General features: G+C 40.6%; 1 pseudogene; it reads right to left on the bottom strand.

The window, feature by feature from the left end:
* Nucleotides 1-1,493: 1,493 nt before the first annotated feature.
* LOC115459104 overlaps nucleotides 1,494-20,058 on the bottom strand; it is a 50,403-nt pseudogene continuing 31,838 nt past the window's right edge.

Raw genomic sequence — 20,058 nt, 5'->3', positions numbered from 1 at the left:
AAACATCTCTGCATGAATACAGGGAGTCCCTATAACCAGCCCCTCCAAATATCACAATGATCATGATTTAGAACTAATTACTACTATTCAGATCCGAGGGTGTGGCTGACTGCTTAAAAGCCTGATTCTTTATTGAAGCCTGATTTAAGGTGATAGATAAAATCTGGATACAGATCCAGTCTATTTCCCTATATGCATGCTTTATTGGTATTAGTGCTAAAGGGTGTGGAGTAATGTTGATCGGCTCTGTTGTATTCCCCCACCCTTCCCCTGATTTACTTGCACTGAGATTGAGGGACCCAGTTGGGCAAGAGGTGCTTTATTTTTGTAACAGGTGTAAATGTTCGGAATATTAACGTGTAGATGATGAGTATGTGTCCACTTACACACGTATATGCCAGTATGTTGTCTAATTGCTATTCGGTAAATACCCACCTAATTAACACGGCGTGTCTTTGCAGAATATATTTAAACACTGTGGCTGAAGACACTAGTCCCACAAAGTTTTAACATTTCATGGGTATCCAGATAATTTATTTGTGGGTTTTATTTTGGGATAGAAAGTAAGCTTGCAGTTTGCCTCCTACGGTAGAGAATGAATTTTTATTTCTCCTGTGTTGTACTCCTTATAGAGAATACTCACACCTATATGCCTAGTGCCCCCCCCCCATGTTAACTCTGGGCCCCCCCCAAAAGAAATGTCATCTGGCTACACCCCTGGTGGCAAGTGCGAACTTACCGTATAGCCATTTTTTTCATTATTTTCACCCACTGCAGTAAAAGGGGCCCTGGCATGCAGCAAAAATGGCTGCCACTGTTAGCACAGGACTCCTTTCACCATATCTTGGTAAAAGGGCCCCTAAAATAAGAAAAGATAAGGGCAGAGCTTTCACTTCATTATTCATGGAGCTGAGGGTGTTTCCTTAATAAAGATCTGGTAGCTCACCTCAAGAGCTCTTACCATTTTCTCCTCCCCCTCTCTTTAAAGAGACATACCTTCTGAGGGGCAGGGATCTCTTCTCTCAGGTTCCAGTGCTACTCTATAGCTACCCTGGAGCACTCAAACAAAAGAGTGCAATGTGGATGCCCTAACAGTTTCTTCCAAAACGCCTGTTAAGAGATTCTGAGCCTGTGACAAGGACCTTAAGGACTCTTGGCTCTGTTTTTTGTCACAAAAGATATAGATGAGGGACCCTTTTATTAAACCACAGTAAAATTTGCAGTTACCATGGCTTGATGTGAGACTTACAATAATAGACAATGAGGCATATTTTCAAAGCACTTTGGGAGGCTAAGTTCCATAGGTTTCTATGGAACTTTGGGAGGCTAAGTGCTTTGAAAATGAGCCTTATAGGATGTCAAAAAAGACGAATTAAGAAATTACAAATAATCCAGAATACAGTTGCATTTGTAATGTAATGTTTGTGTATGTGAGCACCTGCTGCTGACAAATACCCAAGCATATTTCTCACTTTCTCCTACATCTCCCAGTGTTACTTTGTATTTTTCTGGCACACAAACTATGCAGGCATGTACTCTTTCATTGGATTTTCCTTCCACTCTGGGAATGAGGAAAGCTCTTGGGACACTTTATCCTTGATTGGCCAGCCCCATGCCTGAAAGAATGGAGCCAGGTTCCTCTTCACGTGCTCAGAAAACAGTTTTGCCCAGAGGTTCATCTTATCAGTGTTGTCTTTACTGATCTTGGTCATCTTCTGATAGTCTGAAAAGAGCTGAATAAAGGGCTTCCAGCCAAAACCTTCCTGCAACTGAAAGAATACCATATTTATAATTTGTGAGATTGCAAAATTTGTCCAAGGACAGTGCTAAGCAAAGTAATTCTCAGCAGCTTGCCACAAAAAGAATATTATCAATGTACCTCAAAAGACTAAGATCACTGCAAAGAATTATATTTGCTGAAGACTACTTTCAGATCGGAAATCCATAATGGCAGCAACTACACTATATATAGCAAAAGAGAGGGAACAAAGTACAAACTAAAGTCCAAACAAAAAAAAACAGCACCATGGGCCTTTAAAAATGGAACACAGTTTTTTAATGAATAAGACCTGACACGGGCCGTGTTTCGGTGACTAGCACCTGCGTCAGGGGTCACAGTGATGACATGGAGAACTCGGGAAATAACTCGAATATATTCCTCTACAATACATTATTCCTTACCCCACGTTTCATATAGTAAAAGCTTCAAAGCAACAAGGCACTTTCACTTTCTGTTTCCAAAGTACACTACACTATAGGCATCTCTAGCACTAAATCATCAATGAGTGATTACAGAATATGCATTCTTAGACACTTAAATTTTCCTGTGTGTATATGTATATACATACAAACAAATTATATATATATATATATATATATATATATATATATATATATATATATACATACACACACACACAAGACGAACAGGTAGATTGATAGACCACAAGTCGAAGTATATGCAGTTCTGTCAGCCTGCTATTTCAGGTTATCCCCCATCCCCCAGAAAAAAACATTTTTTACATTAATCAATCAATTCTCAGGTTACCTGCAAGTAAGTCTCCAGACATGTCCACACCTCCCATTTTTCCAGCTTTCCACCATTTTTCATATGCTTTTTAATTCTGTTGACTCTCCGTTCTGGAAGTAATTGCTCATGGGCTTTTTGTCTGGGAATCCCTAGCACCTCTTCATGGACATACACTGACCAGAGGTTGCAGGTAGCCTCAGTTGTGTGAGGACGAATCTCCCATCCATCTTTCTGTTGATTGTGGCCCAGTTCATGAATAACACCCCAGGTCCCTTTGGCTTTTATACATGTCAAGTCCAGCATTTCATTTACAGACTCCAAGTGACACATGATAGGGTATCCTGAATGCATCCACCCTACAAATAGTAAATGCAAAACTACACGCTGATTGACACGAGTAAACAGAAGATGCAAACACTTAGCAAGTCATCCTATGCAAGGTCTATTTGAAGCCAATATTAGGGAGAATGAAGACCTTTTAGTTACCCAAACCATCGAAAGTAGGTTCCAATAGCAAGAATAATTGTATTTGTGTAAGTGCCAGGAAGAATAGACATATATGTGCATAGTTCCACGGATTCTATAAAGGTCGCTCAAACTTGGGCGCACATCCCAGATCAGCACCCAAAATAATTAGCTAATGGGCTCCAATGATTTTTGGAGATAACAAGTACTTAATTGGAACGTGGCTGCAGACTATTCTGTAACAATGGATACCTAAATTGGATCATGGCCATGGGAGGAGCATGGGCAGGTCAAGGGCATTCACAAAAGATGCGCACAGAGTTAGTAGGGATCCGCATCCAACTTGTGCATCAGGATTTACACCAGGTTTCAGCTGGCTTAAGTCCTCATGCCCAAAGTTCAGCACAGAATTCAGCACTAAAGAGTGATCCTCCGTGGAGCTCCCATTATAGAATAAAGCAGAGTGCCACATTTTATCAGTACCTAATTTTCAGCACCATTTATAGAACTTCCCCCAGTCCCCTGGATTCTATGTACGGCACTGAGTTGCATGCGTAAATTTGGGGAGTACGCTCGATTTGCATGTGCAACTTAACTGAATAATGAGCCAATCATGTTGATAATAGGCAATAATCAACTACTGGCACTAATTGGCATTAATCAAAATTTACGAGTGCATCTTTTTAGGCATATTCTATAAAGAGGTGTGCATAAATTCTAGTATGCAGATGGGGCATGGCCATATTTGAGGGCATTCCTGCAATTTCTACACATTGTTATGGAATTAGGGGGATCCATGCCTAATTTACTAACGAGGATTTACAACAGGTTTTTATTGGTGTAAATGGTCACACCTAAATATAATCCTGGTTCCCAGCATTAAATGCTATTCTATAAACTGTGCTTAACTTTAAGCACAGTTTATAGATAGTGCTAAGTGCTATTTTTTCAGCGCAGACTTTTTAGGCATCATTTATACAATCTAGTCCAATATGTGCATAAGCACCAATCCCACTCACACTGTCACTCTGCGCCCCAGGAATACCTGTGTATATTTAGTATGAAAGCGGGCACTATGCTTCTGTGCATGTACTTTTTATTTGCATATATCGCTGGACAATTTTATATTAGTCTAGCTGAGCATTTAACATTTTGATCTGTACACTCAAATCCCTTTAAAAATACCCTCCCGAGAATAAAGTACATTTTCATTATCTAGAGAATTAGAATACTGTTTGGATGAATGGTTCTACACATCTCCAAACTATTATTCCTCTGGGTGTTTAACAAACGCACTACACTTACCAGCAGATATCTGAACGTCAGCTACAATCCTCTCCTGATGCTGTAGAGGTGCTGGAGTCGCAGCCAGTTCACAAATGGCTCTCATTACTTTATCCCAGAAAGAGAGCAGAACCGCAGGATTCTCTATGGGGCGCACATCCTCAGATGGAACTGTGAAAATGATGCTCTCGGTAGCCAGTTCCGCCCATGGAGCAGGGTAATGGCGGATGGTTTGTAGCCAGTCAGACTGACTGGTCTTTCCTGTAACATTGTGGCAGTGTCATATAACTAGCTAAGTATGATAACAGCAAAGGATTGAAACAAAGACACTATAGCAAGACACATGTTTTGTCCTCCATAAATATTTAGAACTGATTTGGACAATACTTACCCATCATATAAAAGCATAATTATAATTTGTACAGTAAGCATTTAGTTTGTGTCTGTACATGATTTACAAGCATCACGGACTCTAATTCATGTTCTGTTTTATATTCTCTTCCTTATAACTAAGACTATTCTGTGCTTGTCACTTGAATTTTTTCACCAGTTTCTCCATCATCCCTATTACAAAGATGTTTCTGTGGAAATATTCTTCCTTTTGTTGCTTCTGAGTCTGCTGTTCTCCAGCTTGAAAGCATGGACCTGTTCTCTCCTCAGTAAAGATTAGTATGCAGTAGGGTGTGATGGGGGGGGGGGGGCAAGGCTGTCAAAATCTTACACCACCTGTGGCTTCTGAGGGGAAGCATTCCTGACAAAACCTGATGCCTTTGAATGCAGTACTTAAATCTGGACTCTTCCACCAATCAATTGATGAAATCCTGCATTACAGAGGGTGTAGTATATGAGAACAAAAAAGTATTTAGATGCCATCACATGCATGCATACCAAAGGCTGCCCACCCCTGTTCTACACCTTTCATCTACTGAAAAAATGATTCACAATTCTGCATTATAGGAGGCAATTCTATAACAGGTCCTGGGAATGATTTTGGACTCCTCACTGACGATGAAGTCTCAGGTTAATAGTTTGGTCTGGAAAGCTTTCTTTAAACTTATATAATTACACTTAGTGTGTTCTTGCTTTTCCCCCGATCATTATAAAATTATTGTCCAGCTGTCAATTTTGTCACTAATTGACTATTGCAATTCTCTTTATTTAGGCATCTCTGCTACATTAGTACATATGATTCAGCTTATTCAGAATACAGCATCAAGTTTGACCTATTGTAAGTCTAAGTTTGACCATGTCTCTCCACTGTTTAAAGAGCTGCTCTCAGTGCAGGCCTGAATATATTTTTAAAGTGGGGTGTCTGATTTGTAAAACCTTAGAAGGCCATCGCCCAATGGATTGGACCCTTTAATTCATTTGCTGGGTTTATTTATAGAAAGTTGGAAGTGTAATTATCTGCTTTTGGGATTCCCCTCCATCAGAAATGTTAAATACCTAATGCTATATGCTATTTTCATTTTCAAAACTTGGTAAAATCATATTTATTTCCTACATTTCTATAATAGGTTTCTCTCTCTTTGCTTTAGTGATGACTATATAATACTGTAAATCCTGGCTACTGTACTAGTAATTTCTTTTGTTACTCCACTTTGAACCTTATTAAGGGATTAGGTGGGTAATAAGTCCCTCAAGAAAAAGGAAAGGCACTACATTTCCACGGGCGCTGCAAGCCTATTCTATAAGAACACTTAAGCACGTAAGGGTTCTTACAGAATACTAGCGTAAACCCGTATCAACGTGCCTCAATTTAAGTATGCGCATTTATGACAGCACTTAAATTTGCATGACCTGTTACAGAATGAAGGGGGTATGTGCACACTTTCGAAATCTGACTGTATTTTTTCTATGCCTCTCTCCCTGACTTTCAGAATATGCATTTTCAAGTCTTTAAATCAAATGGTTTAGGCTGCAGACCATATCAAACTTTGCAATCCTCCGTTATTTATGGGGGTCTCTTTACAAAGTTGTGTCGTTAGAACCCCAATTCATTAACTAATTAACTATAACACAAGGAGTGGAATTTTAGAAAGGATGTACAAATCAGAACTGAGACATCCACGTTCAGACACATCAAAATTCCACTAGTATTTTAGAACAGGATCTGCCACTGTAAAAACCTGTTGTAAAATACATGGAGAATCTGATATTTCTGCATGAGTTGCGTGCAGCAGATGCATCCATTTTAGAATTTTAAACGTCTAAAATATCAACATGTAAATATGGCTACATAAATGTTTATGCAAAAGACCGTTTATGCCTCAGACCGTGGCTCCTTCGGAGTTGGTCTGCTAGGCTCCGTAGATCAGGCCCCATTATGACAAGCAACCAATGAAAACCAAACCCACTCACAGCTGATATAACCCCCGTCTCCCCCAACCACAAACTGGTGCGCGCATATTTGATAGCTAACAGAAAAGGCTCGAAGCTGCCGCCCTCCCAAAACACTACTGACGCGGACCACAACCTCCCTCCACAGATACCGGTGTCAGCAAAAAACCAGAAACAGCTACACACTGCCTGACACGAAACACTCCCTCCAAAATCGCCACTCCCGCCCCTACCCCTCTGTCTCACACACACACAATATGGTCTTTACCTGTCTTCGTTTTTCTCTGTTTCTAGGACTGGCCAAAAAAAGTCTTCCCGAACTGGGTAACTTGGAAATTCTACAATACTTATAACATCACCCGCACTGGTTTATTTCGCTGGTAAGAACTTTAATAAGAGAACAAAAGTAAAACATTCACAATACTGTTTTAAATATCTGTACATTAATATTTTAGGTCAGTAGTCTGTAAGGCATCTTAATGGCGCATGCGTACTAGGTGGTAACAGGGCTCGAGCGGAAGGAGGAATATTGCTTCCATGGAACAGAAATACTGTGTGTAAGGTTTCCAAGGAAACAGTGGCGAGTGCAGCAATGGCTGCACTTTTGAGCAGTACTTCCGTACAGTCAGCTGAGACCAGTGAAGACCCAGATCCGGAGGATGATTTTCTACCGCCGACATTTCACCCTGACCCTGGGGCGGCTCCGTTCAGGAACTTCCCATGTTATTACCGTTTCCACCCACCGCCAGCTCGTCTAAATCTGTTGCCACATGTGCTGCTCTGAAGCCTTTTCCCAGCACCAACATCAAGTTGTCTGCGAGCCCCGCCACTGCTTGCACTGGACGTGGGCTGCAACTCGGGGGTAAGCAATAAGGAGGGTTACACTGAGAACAGCAGGGGACGGGGTGAGCCCAGGTTTATTAACCCTCCTTGGGTGAGCCTATCTAGCCCATTGTAAGGGTTGAAGCCAGTAGGTGGGCATTTCTCAACAGCCCCCCTTCTGCTTCCAGCAGCCAACAGGGCACAAATTTGCATAAATTGCAGGCTCTTGTTCCCACACTATTGCACAATTGTGCTCATTGCAATTTCAAACATTACCCTTCAGTTTAGGGCTTTCCCTAAACTTGCCCACATATTTTTATATTTTTAATAATTTTAATTGGTGGTTCGGGGCTATAAATGCTCTGAATTAACTTCAGAGCTCATCAGGCCAACTTCCCCCATCTCAAATGCGCGACTGATGACGTCTTTGTGCATTGTAACATCACGGAGCCAATTGGAAGCCTCCCAGCTCCACAGCAGGCCTCAGGGAAGCCAGGGGCTTTCCCAGATGCTCTGCCTGCCTGCTTTATCTTCGGGTTGGCCCGATTCATCACAGGAATGCAACACTTGCATTGGGTCTGCCCCAACATGTGGCCAACTCCTAGACTTCTCCTTAGCACCCCCAAGCTCCCAGACATCAAGAGCCAGGTAAATTTTAAAGTAAAAATATTTTTCCTCTGTTTACATTACTCTTAAATAGCTTGCTCAGATCCTCAAGGGCAAGAGTGCTTTCCAGTTGCTCTGCCCTCACAGTGTGAAAATTCAAATTAGCACTGGCTGATTTGACAGTCTTCTTTGCCACGTGTGGAAAGAATAGAGGTTGGGTACTTTCTTGGCAGAGCACTAGATGACAATTGCGGGCCAGGGGAAGAGGGAATGAATAACAAGTGTTACCTTGGTCAGTAATTTACATATGCTACCACTACTAGAATTCACTCAGGGTTTTGCATCCTTTCTTAAATCTTCATTTGCTACAGGATATTAACACGTATTAAAAATATGTGAGAAGGTGCAATGATAATGTGTTTTACTAAACAGGCCCCTATATGCTTTTGAGATGCAAATTCCTGAACTGGACACAATACTATATATAAGGAGACAATCAAAATGTCTTCTGCAAGCACACAATGCACACTTCTTGATGTAAACGTTGTAACCACTGTAGAGGGGACATAGATTCTGCCTACTAACAGCAGCTTGGGCAGAGACCTACCAGCAATATTACCTGTTCAGCCTGATTGAAAAACTCTCCAAAACAGACCATGCCTATCAATAGCAGAAGAAGACAACCTTTACGAAGGAAATTGGCTCTTTGCTCCGCTGGCCACTGCACTATTAAGTAAGGGGGGAGTTGGGACTGACTAACACAGACAGTGCATAAGGGAAAAGAAGGAGTGGAAAACAATATCAGAACCCAGAAAGTTGATGCACTGATTCCAGGTGAAGCTTGAGTAGGCACCAGAGTATCGACACTGCCTTCACCTTCACAGGAGTAGAAACAAGCAAGAAAGATATCCATCTGGAGGAACCAGAAGGGACCGAGGAGGGTCCCAACTAAAGAATGACATCTGTATGGGGACACACGGTAAACAGCAGTCAATCCATGTTAATGGTAATATTTTAACAGAATTACCATGGGGACGGGGTGGGAGATGGAGTTTAAATCTGCAGAGATGAAGTGGGGATGGGGACAAACCCCCGTGTCATTCTCTAGAAAGGATAACTAGACTGAATCCTGAGATTGTTGACTTATTATTTGTCCATGGATTAAAATCATAGTAGTATTTTGATTAAAATTTTAAAATATACATGTGGGGCCCGATATTCAGGCCGTTGGAGGCAGCCCGCATAAGTGCTGTGATCGGCGTCGACCTAGGATATTCAATGCCAGGCTATTTACGATGAATCTGATTTTTTATTGGCCGCTAAAAACTTAACTGGCTATACTGATATTCAGTGCTAACCGGTTAACTTTTAGTGGTCAAAGATAGGCTTGCTATTTAAGCAAGATAACTGGCTATCTCCCAATGAATATCCGTGGTTAGGCACTTAAACCCTATTTAACCGGCCAGGAGCTGTTCATGGCTGGTTAAATAGTTTTGAATATCGGGGGTGGGGGGTGGAGGTGTAAGGTTTTTCTTTGGATATATTGGTTATAGGCCTACAAAAGGCCCTACATAATATATAAAAACGTAAAACATTCAGGAGTGGGGTCAAACTTTGTCCCTATGTCATTCTCTAGTCTCAACCTCATCTCCAAGGATAAAGAGATCTATCACAGAGTTCCACTGGGGAGAAAATCCTCTACCAAAGTAGGAAATTTGTGATGGAATGCTCAAGGAGCACAACTCCTACAATATAAAGGATTTACAACTAACAAAGACTATATCAGGATCCTCTGACTTAGAAGAGCCATATAATGAACCTGACTTCCTACTTTAAGTGTTAATCTGGCTTTCTAGTGGACCCTTGGCTGAATAGGAGTTGTCCCCTTTTTTTCCTTCAACATCCAAATTAAAAAAAAAACCTATTGGTTAGAATTTCAACTTCTGGATTGGACTGACTTATTATATGAAAAAAGAATCCCGAGGGAATGGACTGCAGTGCCTTTCAGCCTCCCAGCTTGCTGGTCCAAGCCCTGTGCTGTTTAGTCCTATTTTCAGTAGCCGTAATGTCCGATGCTTGCAGTGAGCACTAAACTCAAATTAAGCACAGGAAGCACACTTCCCTTCTGGTTTTTATTTTCCTTTTCCTTTAACATCTGCATCAACATTAAATCCTTTTAACAATTTTCTGTAAACCCGTATATATCTTAACCACAATGTTTCCTCAGACTGTGCTGACTTCCTAGCCATGCTGAAACGGAATCTTATTCACAGATATGTGTTTTCTGCCTATGGATAGAACGGTAACTTTTCACCCCCCCTTCCCTCAAATGCTAAGCCTGTTCTGTTCGTCATCATTAAGCATTGTATTTGGACTGCTTGATTCAATATGTTATATACTGTAAACTTGAAGTTTATGATGAAAGAATGACACGTTTTAATTTGCTTTTCTAACCTGCTTTGCAACACCCTTTCTGTCAAACAGGAACATGCAAGTTTCTATTAGTAACTAAAACTGTTTTTATAACACAGCCTTATTAAGGAACCATATTCAGAGCTGTAAAAGCATTTCAGTACAAGGGCCGTACAGCTGGAAACGGACAGAACAATAACTTATGTGCTTTTTCCAAATGATTGCTAGTCTTGATCTGACTCTAAATAATTCTATAGCTACCGGAAACTACAGGAAACCACAGATAATTTATCTGACTTTGAATATAAGTGCATAGTTTCCCCGTAGCCACTTTTAGCTACACTTCCGGGTTTACTTTTCTCTGCATTAATCCCGTCTCTGCCACTTTCGACACCTTTCTGTCATACTCACTATATATGCAACTATTACTACGCTCTAAGTCTTCTACCTTTGTATTTTGTCTTTGCTAAAAGTCCTAAAAGTCCTGCACCGATCCTGACAGTAAGCTGCCGTTGTTACTGCTTCTCAGAGTGAATTTGTCACTTTTTCTGTACCCCCTCACTCCTGTCACAGCTTTGGCTGTAAGACTGTTAAACTTATCTCACTTCCACCTATACTTTCTCCTTGCAAAAGGTCTCTTGTCCATTATACAGCATTCTCCTGTCCCCTGTCTCTGTGACTTGTTTTTCTAAGCTATCTGGACTTCAGAAGCATGCTCTTCTCCTTCATGTACTGTCAGTACTTTATACTATAATTTATGGCTGGCTATCATAGTATATGGCCATCTTCCGGTTTGCATTACTCACTTTTTTATTGCTTTTGCGTGTTTAATCCACTGGGTGTCAAATAAAATATAACTAATGTTATTTCATAGTCGCTATTCTATTGCCTTGTCCTTGTTAATTGCTCCTGTATAGTTGCTACTGTGAAATGTATTCCTTTTTAATTTTCAGTTGTAATTTTAAATTTGTACTTGTCCTAGTAGCTGTTATCACACCCTTTTAATTCACAATTTGTTTTGGGACAATGTTATACTTTCAATTAATAATGCTTAAGGTTTGTCATTTATTTTCCTATCTGTTTGTATTATACTGCCCTAGATATGAGGGGATCTTATACACCCTTTAGATAATATTCTCATATGCTTTTGATCTCCGATACTCATATAGTTTTGGTTTCTTGTGCTCTGTTTTAATGGCGTACTCGTTTAAAAGAAATATAAGCTACAGCCCCTGCACCGTACTATCGTGTTAGTTTTTTCAGGATGCTTTTTAATACTTTTTAATCATCGGTGAGCCTGACTATATTATAACGTTATCTACAGGAAATACTGCACTTCCTCGTTTGCGTTGTGGTTTTCGTCCTCCGAGTGCATACAGCCTGCACTGGCTTATTTTAAACACTTGCAGTAATGACTTATGTTATAATGTTTCCGGATGAATATTTCCACGTCCTGAGAATGACAATCGCTTTTAAATAATATGGTTCTATAAAGAGTTAAATTGTGTAAGTCTTTATAACAAGTTTGATATGAACTAGGATGCAACACAGAAAGTCACATGAAATTACAATGGATTATTGTTACATTAACAGTTAGATAACCCCTTGTATAACTTATATGATAGTAGAACTATTATGTACTATATAGCAGCATTTCTTTGCTTTTACCTTAACAGATATGCATATAAAATATGTTTTACCTTTCCGGTTGAGAAGATGATGGCTGCGTACCAGGAGAATACAGCGTTGCTTAACTTCTTCAGTTATTTCCTGTTGGTTCTTTATAACCCAACCTTCTCTTTCCTTCTAATGCTGCAGCTGTTCTGTTTGTCATCATTTAGACATAACATTTCAGTCACTGACTAGTATGTATGTTTTATGCCGAATCATTAGAAGTTCTTGATGTAAGAATCACATGCTTTAATTTGTTTTTTTCCCTTCACCTGTTTAGCCACAAAAGCTTCCTGCCATTGCATTCGGGTTTATTTTATTTACTATGTCCCTTTTCTGAGTGTATATTTATGGGTATGAGCTTGTCATCTTTACACCACGATTCTGGTGTCCTGTTTCAAAATTTATTGATTTATATGCTTCTCTTATATTTAATATGTCTTTGTTAATATACATTTTCTTGCCTTTTGTTGAAATCGGTGTTTCCTTTCACTGGCTTGTTGGATGGAAAATTCTATTTTCCATTGCTGCATGACAAGTGATGTCTTTGGCATTTTTAGTTCTGGCTAATGTGTTCCAACTAATGACTTTTTTGTGACTGTGCCTTCCCCGAAGAGCTTACATTTGTTTTGTTTTGCCTTGGAATATTTCGTTTTTCTCTCTATTTTTCTACCACTTCTATAGTAATTTTCAGGGGCTTTTCCCTGGAACATACTATACTTTCTTATATACCAGTGTCACGCTATAACTATTGGGTTTGATATCGATGCCTGGGGCTTACATCCATCGAAGGTGGATGACGGTATCGCAATTATTAGATTTTAAGCAGAACCCCATTCTATTTTCGGAATGGCCTGCATTCACTGAATTGGACTATTGCCCATATAGAAGTTACCGGTACAGATGCGCGCTGGGGATATACAGAGACGTCTAAAATCCTTTAGTTGCAAATTTAGACAGGTTGACTGGGGCCCTAAATTTTTGTTCTCTTCTAGACGAATATTTAAGCATCTATTGGGGGTTAGCGACAAAATGGCGAGTGTATTCCCATATATGGCGAGTGTATTCCCATATTTCTAACCGGCGAAAACCAATTAGATCGCTGCCCTTTAATTTTAGAGAACTTATTTTCGCTGTTTGCTAAAATCTTTTTTTTGGAGTTTTTGCTTCCCCCACTTTTGGGGTTTTCAATATGGCGAGTGTTATCCCATATCCAAATTCATGGCGAGTGTTATCCCATGTGCGATCCCAGGCGAGTGTAGTCCCATCACATGGCGAGTGTTATCCCATGTCAAAATTCATGGCGAGTGTTATCCCATGGTCAATTTCTATAGAAGCATACTCTGGAGGGCAGTATTTTTAGAGTAGGATATATATAGTAAGTGACACAACTGACTCTTGCACTATTCTCATGTTCAAGGCTATCATTTCTTTGTTAATATAACCTGCGGCAAAAGCATTGAGCTTTCCGCCAATTAGTAATTTATATTTTAGGTTCCATTTCTGGGACGCTCTTGAAGACGCGTGAGTATAAAGGTGTTTTCTGTACGCATGATGCATGTTTTCGTTTAAATAATTTCCCTTTGCACATTTTTTTTATATATATTTATAGAGGCACGTATTATGATTCTTTGAACTAGGATCCAACTTGAGATTTCTTTTGCCATTTTACACTGCACACCTATGTGGATTGTTTTCCCCTTATTTTTAATTCCATTATGTCCACTCAGTCCTCCACTAGCCCCCTGGAAAGAGTTCTCAACTTTTTCCCCGCTGATAGAAAAGAACTTTCCCGTTTATGTCAAACCTGGCATACCGTTTGGTCTGCTAAAGACCCGGGATTGGATTGGCCACCAAAGGGCTCATTCGATCAGGGTAAGCTCCAAGCCTTGGTCTGCTATAATGAATCCAACAAAACAGGAAAATCTAGGGATAAGCATTTAGCTGCTATTAATAAATTTATACTTATTGCACAAAACCAGCATGACAGAGCCCTAGCGAAGTCTGATTGCGATCAAGCCCCTTACCAAGAGGCAATAACACCTACTGCCCCACCACCCTATGATGCTGCTACCGCTGCAGGTACTACCAAGCTTCTACCATGTGCAGTGGGATATACACCAATACCCCCAGGATATTGTGATAAACCTCAGCTACAGATTTCTCAGGGATCTCAGACACAGACCCCCTTATCTCAAGGATCTCAGACAGTGATACCCTCGCTGCCTGCGGTACCTCCCGCTCCTATGATATTTGACCCACCTACTACCGTACACATTGCCGGGGTAGTTGATCTATCTCTTCCCTCATCACCAAAGGACCCAATTCCAATATCTCAGGGGTCAGTACAAACTCAGACGCCTTTAACCCCTTCAACAATCCCAGTGGCCCAACCAGTAGCCCTGACTTCGGCCCAATTACCCACTGTTACCTCCGCTCCAACGATGCAAGTAACAACCCAGACGCTAACCCCACCACCGCCTCATGTATATCGTACTATTGGAGGCTATGAGATTGAGATACCCCCACCCATTATTGAGCAATATCCTTGTGTCCCGAACCCATCGGTTCTGGCCACCATCCAGCACCCTACTAACAGTCAAATTGACGTGGCTGCCCAAACCTCCATCTATCCTGGGCTAGGATCAGGATTGACCTCACACATGACCACCCAAACGACTACCTACCCATATATGGGGCACACAACTCAAACATCACCTCCACCACTACATTTTGACTCCTCTGTCCAAACTGGTCCCTTGCCCGCTGAACCCCTACAGTCTATCCTGTCCCAATTACGACAAATGGGTTTCATTCCATGTAGTCCTGCTACACAGGCACGGACTATTTGTCAGGAACTCTATGATCGGGGTTTCCTTAAAGCACCCCCGGTTCCAGTGAACTCTTCCATGCCTACTCTAGAACCTGAGTGTTCTACTCCTCCTAGATGGGAGCAATTGGGCGCACACCCCAAGGGAAAAATTCCCCAATTAGCAGAGGATCTGGCTCTTCTCCGCCGTCCTCTCATACTTCCAGCCAAACCAGGTACTGGGGATCTACCAAAAGTAATATCTTCCCCATTAGAAGAAGCATGGGAAGTTTTAAAACAACAACTTCCAATTAAAACAGATTTGATGGATATTCGAAACGAACCCCCCCCGATACTAAGTTTCTCCTCCTCGATGGAAGGAGATTCTTCTCACCTTGACCTACCCAAGCCCCTCCCCCTTGACACGCCAGTCCCTTCAGGTGCAGGCTGTCTACCGTCACCCGGCCTCACCTTAGCCACTATAGGAGATGATCTCGTATACGTTTCAGAAGGACTTCGTTCCCTACGTAAATCCATGTTGGCACCCCCTGACACTATTGCATCTGCTACATCAAAATCCGAAATACCCCAGATACCCCAACAACATGATGCTATTTCTCATCATACTAGACAGCGCGATCCTCACAGTTATCTTACTGATGAAGGATCTAGCCGCTGCCTTGCAGTCATTGACAGTCCCCAACACCCTACAAGACTGAATATCAGTACAGAACCCATCCTATCTGGTCCACCTAACACACCTGCCCAATATGTGGCTTTGCATGAGAATTCATGGCATTATGTCCAACCATGGGTTGATAACCTTGCAGGATGGTCTGAGGCGCTCCAGCCCCAGTCCGCCCTCTTCCCACGTGAAGGATCTTTACGATCAGACAAGCTTTCACTTGTAAGAGATCTTATTTATGACCACCCCGACCCCCATTGGGATCAGAAAACAACCCTTTATCTAATCCAAGGTCTTCAGGTTTGGAAAAAGTATGAGAATCAGTTTCCCCCAACCACCTCGATTGATCTCCTTAAATCAGTGAAACTTTTTCCCCTGCTGAATAAAATGTCAGGTGGTGTCCCTCATACGGAATACACCCCACTTTCAGCTGTTGAATTGAATAGCCTCATACTACAGCTCCCGGATATTGCACAGGGAGGTAACCGCTGGTTAAAGAAATTACAGGACATAACCCTGGGGACTACTCTATCAGTCGGCGATATAAAAGCGCTCCTGGGCAGAACCCCACACGCTAGTGTCACTGACATATTTACTCAATCGGGCTATGCAAAATTTGTTACAGATACTCAGTATGATGGTAATCCTTTGACTGAAATTCAGACAAAAGTATTCCAGGAAATCCGGACCATGTATCCGACCCTTAAAGACTTTTCGGTTATCACTTCCCAAAGATGGGAAATGGATTCAGAGCCTATTGAGGCCTATTTACTCAGACTCCAAGACCTCTATAAGGAAGAAACAGAGGAAAAATTTGACTCTGATAATGCCCTCCCAGTATTCTACCATTTACTGAAGGGAACCTTACCTTCAGAAATTAAACTTAAGTTAGAGAACACCGTGGGTCTCCAATTAGAAAAATGGCCTAAAATTCGTGAACACATCCTTCATCATTGCAGACGACTTATTAAAAGCAAGCAACATGAAGCCCAACATCGTAAGACAGTACACACTAACTTGGAGGTGCTACAGACTGAAGATCTCAAAGAGAAAAGAGCCTCTAAGAGCTCTGACACCAATACCAATACTCCTAACACTTCTCCCCCTGTTATTGTTATGTATGCTGATCAACGCTATGACAATAACACCCGAAATCAGGGCCCACGGCCCTACCGCCCAGACCGTAGAATTGATTACTCTGAAGAAAGAGGTCGTCGCTCTCAACCCCAGCGAGGTCCCCCAAGGGGCCCTCTTGGAGATACTAGGCGACAACGAGACTATCGTTCCTGGCCTAGCCCTGATCGCTATCCTGATGTGCTCTGTTATCGCTGCCAACAATACGGTCATTATGCTGCTGAATGTCTTCAGACACAGCCATATAGATTTAGAAAATCGCAGATCCGTCAAAATCCCCCTGAACGGCAGTCATTCCCTTTATGGAACCCGGATCAACACCATCCGCAGTGACCACAGATTTAGGGATCAATATTACCCACCCCATAATGACTAGGCGTAATCCGAACACGATTTGATTTTGTTGCTCTCAGTTACTCATACCACTCAGCTCCTCATTTAGTATCCAGAAACCATTTATCTGTATATGTGTTGCTGTGATGTTTCTGTTTCTATTACAGGTAACATGTTTTTATTTTATATTTCTCCTGGTTTAATTTCAAGTGTATATTTATGATATCATACAAATGACCTAACTGAGTCAGCAAGTTATTTATTTATTTCTCTGCATACCTTCCCTGGGGAGTTCTTATCAACTGCAGGGATGAGCGATCCCCAGAGGATGTTCATTTTATGTTTTCTATATGTATACCTGAACTGACTTATTTATGCCATTTTACTTTATACGGGATCCCTTTTTAATAAAAGCTGTGTATTGCACATTTTTAAAATGTATTCTGCTTTAACTGTTATGCTGTTTAAATTGATGTGACATTCACTTCTTTAATTTTTTCATGAATATAAAGCCTTCATTTTTGAAATCTCTCTATGGTATGTGTGATATCTGAAGGCTTTTCATTATTTCCTTGTCCAAGAAAGCAAAATATTAAATAACCATTATCCGATTATATGGAATAAATGCGAGAAATATTCCCTTGAACTGGCCATTTGGGGGAGCATTTTGCGCTGATCATAGATTTTATAGTATTCTTGGACTGAGAATTGGTGAAGCTTTCAGACATAAATTAGGAAAATTATACACTCCACTTTCTGATTCCTTTCTATTCAAAACAGCAACTATTACTCTTTTTATCTCTCTGTCTTTCACTGTGAGTGATTGTGAGAAGAGTTGGTGTACATTATTTGTGTGCAGCGGTCCTGGAATTTATGCTTTGTGTATTTAACTAACACCTTGCTTCAACTAATTCTTACCACGTGGTGGCTTTGTCTTAAAGCGATATGCTTTTCCCTACTTCTTTGACTGATTGAAAAAGGTTACTTAAACTCTATGTGAGGTCAATCACTGGTGTCTGCACTTTTGAATGTTTTTTTCATTTGTCTTTTTCAAGGAACCTTTTTCTTGCATTGCCATCTGAATATGCCTTGTTACAATTCAGATATATCATATTTTGTTTTATTTTTATTTTTTCTTTTAAGCCTATTTTTATCCTACACCCTTCAGGGTGCTTTTTTTTAAATATTTTAATCTTTTTTAATTTTTTTAATTTTTTTTTAATTTTTTCATTCTCGATGCTTTGTTTTTTTTTCCATGCCTCCTTCCTGGACCCCATTTATACTTACGGCCCGCCTCCTAGCAGGATGACTTCATTCAATAAGTTTACCACATAAATTGCACTAATGGTCTGTTTAAGTTTTGCCTTTCCCCAGATGGATACAGGAATCCCGTTGACGTCCCTCACCGAGGAGACGACTGCTAGCAAAGAACAGCTACCCGATAATGTATCCGATCTGAAGGTTATGTTACAGCAAAGAATCGCTAAATTAAAAGACAGATGCACAGACCCCAACATTACCTGGTTTCAGAAACGAGACATTATTGAGCGTGAGTTTCAACAGATGCATCAATTGGTCCATGAACAAAAGAGACAGGCTCTCCACTTACTGAAGTTGCAAGAAAATTTGGCCTCTACCCTTCTTTTTGAATCATCTAACTTATAAGTCCTGCTGGCCTCCTGCAGCTGAGGGCTCAACCCTTGGTGAATGTTAGTCATCGCAGGTGAAGATTCCATATCTATTGGCGATAGATGGCAACACATTGCCCTCCATACATCAATAACTTGAACATTTACCATCATCTCTAAATTTTTATTGTTAGTTTTTGTACTTTTTTTGTTCCATATACTTAACCATTGTTATTTTGATCATGTGTTCGTTAAAATTACCAATCTGTCTCGCACGTTATGCAAGCCAGAAGTGGGGATATATTATGCACATCCCAATTTCTAGTATTAAGAGGGTTGCAATTGACCCCTACCAAACAGGAGATATAATTTTATATATACTATTGCTATTTATGAAAATTGGCTTTTCATTATTTAACCCTTATGGTTTCCCTTTTGTTTTTGCACTTAATTAGCACTGATTTCTCCATGTTTACATTGTCTTTCATTTCTCTTGACATTTATATATTATTTTTGCTTATTCAATTCACACTGATTATGCCCACCAAGATATAGCAATGTATCATTCAGGCATACAGTTATTTTGCTTATTCCTTTGCCAGCCTCTGACTCTTGATGGACTTGATGGTATATGCCTAGAATAAAGACATGGAAAGATCCAAGTTTGTACACCATAAATACGTCTTCAAGATCTATCCAGGCCCAAATGATGTTAGATCCCCTAAGGTTGTGGCAATGATCTTTACACCTTGCAAACTACTGGACCACAAGTCTTGGGTCCATGTGAAAGATATACGTGTTTACTCAGTCGCAGAACCTGATGTTACCAGCCTAACCATCTCAAGACCAGCCACTTCCTTCAGCAGGCCAACCATGAAAATCCAGCCCTGTTAGATCTTCCAGATCTCCGTCCAGATTCTTCAGCGCTTCCACCGCCTCAACCATGATCGATGAAAGAGAGTTCAGAACTGATACTTCATTTGAGATTAACTGTTGCTGTTTATGGACATTATAGATTCATATTTTGTTTTATTTTCCAGTTTAGCAGCAATCCTGTCTATATATATTGAAAAGGTTTTATTTTTATTTTCCTATTATTTCCTTTATTGTTCTAATTGTTTTTCTAAGAGTTTCCCCGTTATTTCTGTTTATGTAATGCAGGTGTAAACCCTGCTTGTATCAACCTGTTATGCAATTGTTTAACTTTGGTATAGGCTTACTTAAGCTGCATGTCTTTCTGTAGGTTTGACTAAGCTCCAAGTGGGGTAACGGATATATAAAATGCTTCCCATACTTCCAGGTCATTATGCATATGTCAATATCCATGCATGACCTTTGT

Source organism: Microcaecilia unicolor, unplaced genomic scaffold (genome assembly GCF_901765095.1).
Source record: "Microcaecilia unicolor unplaced genomic scaffold, aMicUni1.1, whole genome shotgun sequence".
Taxonomy (NCBI): Eukaryota; Metazoa; Chordata; class Amphibia; order Gymnophiona; family Siphonopidae; genus Microcaecilia; species Microcaecilia unicolor.
This window is presented reverse-complemented; position numbering and strand designations above follow the sequence as displayed.